Consider the following 3,009-nt stretch of genomic DNA (forward strand, 5'->3'; position numbering starts at 1 on the left):
ATAGAGGACGGCTCCTCTCCCTTTCAACTGAAATAGAGAGAATCTATTTCCAAGTTCCACTTACTCACTTGTTTGAAAAATCAACTCAAGGATTCCGTTTAACTGTCTTACGTTATATCTATATATGCTTTTAAGCACTCTTTTCTTGTAAGCAGATTTTTAATGGTAAGTTTTAGATGAGGTTTATACCATTTGATATTAAAATCAACCGCCATGTCGAATATGTTTATCGAGTATAAGATCAAATGAGTTGCATGCAATCGATTATTGATAGAGGGCTACCATTAAATCAATCTACATTGTACATTGGTACAAACTAGCTACAATGTTTTAGGCATGTATAGTGGCAGCCTAGCAGGGAATATTTGGGAGGACCATAGTAAAATGTAATGATAAGATAATTTTTTTTTTTTTGTTATACTATGTTTTTACTATATACTAAAAATATGATAAACATGATTTAAAATATAAATGAAGAAGCATTTTATAGATTTTAAGTGTTTCGGCCTATAACCTATGTCCACACGTTCAAGTCTTTTTGCTACATCTTTCTTTTATAAGTTTACAATAGCAAGTACTTTATTTATATAGCTGGCAGATTATTTGAATCGAACATAATCCTAATTAAATCCTTTAATTTAGGGTGATTCAATCTTATCAAATCATTTCTAAATCCCTAAATTTAGAGTAATCTAATGTTTATTATTCTAGCTCAAAGAATTTATATCCTTGTAATTTCTCATGTTTCTAGATTAATGAGATCTTCTCATATTCTAAAATCTGAGCTCTCAATTTTATTAAACAAATGTAGAAGTTTGTGTGTTACCTAAGTAATTCATTTTAGTTTTCAATATGCCAAATTCATTTACCTCAATAACACAAACTTTTACATTTGTTAAAACCGTTAGATAAAATGAGTGTCTCAAATTTTAAAATGTTGAGGGGATCCAAATCTATCCTATCGAAACCCAGTAATTAATTGGCTTAAAGCCTTGTTTTTTTTTTTTTTTTAATCTTCTATTAATGTCTTCTTTCAATTGGGGACTATTTAGAAAAAAAATGTCACGAAATTTATATTGACTGTATTTAGTGTAAGTTCATGACACGTAACGGCCAACGATATTTCCAATTGTTCCATCGAGCATCTTTTGACCAGTCCTTTTCAAACTTTTGTGGGGTCTAGTCTACGTGTCCACTGGACATCTGGTACATGACTGGATCCCATAATTGAGGTTATTACACTCGGACTAAAATCTCGACTGATTTCAATGGAAGTCATTTAATTTCGGATTCTAACATCTCGGATTCATGCATGCAGTACTTCATGAACGGCGCAAGTTCGTCGGTTGGCTTTCCTCCACCTTCAACATTTTTGCTGCATCTTCCGTACACCTGGTTGGTGCCTCCGCTCTGCCGAAATAGGTTGTATCGGCCTTATTATTAGGTTGTCCAACTCTTTTTCTGTGTTTAATTAATTTCATTGTTTGTTTCTTTTCCTGTGCCGAAAAAAATAAAAAACCATTTTCGCTGTGTCGTTTTCAATTACATGTGAATGCAAATTTATGGAATATTCACAATCCTCCAAATAAACAATGTCATTTTCTTATAGTGAGGTTTAATTTGGTTGTATATAATAACGTCTTAGTAAAGTAGTCACAGTTGATCGCCCGCCCCCCTTCTACCTTTTTAATTAGAAAAAAAATAAAAAAAATAACTAGGGTCTCACTCGGTCCTTACTAGGGCTCAGCCTTTGTTTGTCAACCCAAATGGAAGAGTTGTACTTTGCTTCCTTCTCCTTTGATCATCACAATTCAAAAATATTTACGTGAATCACTAAGAAACAACGTGGACCACTCAACGGAATAAGGTTCTGTTTATTACGACATACGACTTCAACCGCAAAATTTTGGTAGTATGTCCATGTAAATAGTTATTGAATTTGGTCGTAATTTTTAGTTTTAGATTGGTGGATCATGTGCAGTTTTAGTCCGACCCACGGTTGTAGCCTGCATGCTCCTTGACATACCACCTGACGAAGCTACCGATTCTGCCACACGCGCCACGTGCCGGCCACTTCTTTTGTGGATGGGGTTTACGCGCCAACGTGCCTCGACTCTCTTCCACGCACTAGACAAGCTACGATATTCATTCATTAATATTGATCACTGCTTCTAAAGTAAGGTTGACTTTTTTGTTTTTGTTTTAGAAATGAAAGACTTAATTACTACTATTCATTAATTTACCACATTATTATCCATATTAAATATTGTAATTTAATATTTAATATTTAATATGGAGTAATGAAAGACTTACTACGATATTCAATGATTTCTCTATGTTTTCAAATATTGTAATTTTTTTTAAAAACGTAATCCTAAACCATATATTTTCGACAATTTGATTTAAAATCACACTTTTGATATGTAAAATCATTGTGCTAAACACACTCTTTTTGTCTTTACACTCATGCAACAAGTCAAAAACCAAAGAGAAATGAGGGAGAAATGAGGGCATTGTTTGAATATTTGCCTTTTAGCAATAAAGAAAAAGCATTAACTTCTAAACACAAATTAGGGGTGTATATGTCGATACAGTTATTTGCAATATTCACAGTTGTATCATGTTTTTACTAACCGCATTCGCGCGAAACGACGATTATTATTCGCTATCCACTTATTAGGTAATGACCCTATTGTAGTCTCCTGGTCCTTTAGGTGTCTATTAGGGCCTATTTTAAATGACTTTAAAAATAATTTCGGCCAATTTTAAATGATGTATCATCGTGTATGATATCTCTATTATTTTAAAAAATGTATCATCATCTTATTCTCAAAAAATAAAACTCTCCTAACTACTTGGAGAATGAGACAAATCGGTGGGTCCGACCAAGTTGATGGAATCTTTTTTTTTTCTTTTTTATTTTTTTTTTATTTTTTATGTATTTTTTATTCAAGTTGATGGATTGATGTCACCAAATGTCGACACTTTTGATGTGAACCCTTCAAGTTG

The sequence above is a fragment of the Corylus avellana genome, chromosome ca11, assembly GCF_901000735.1.
Source record: "Corylus avellana chromosome ca11, CavTom2PMs-1.0".
Lineage (NCBI taxonomy): Eukaryota > Viridiplantae > Streptophyta > Magnoliopsida > Fagales > Betulaceae > Corylus > Corylus avellana.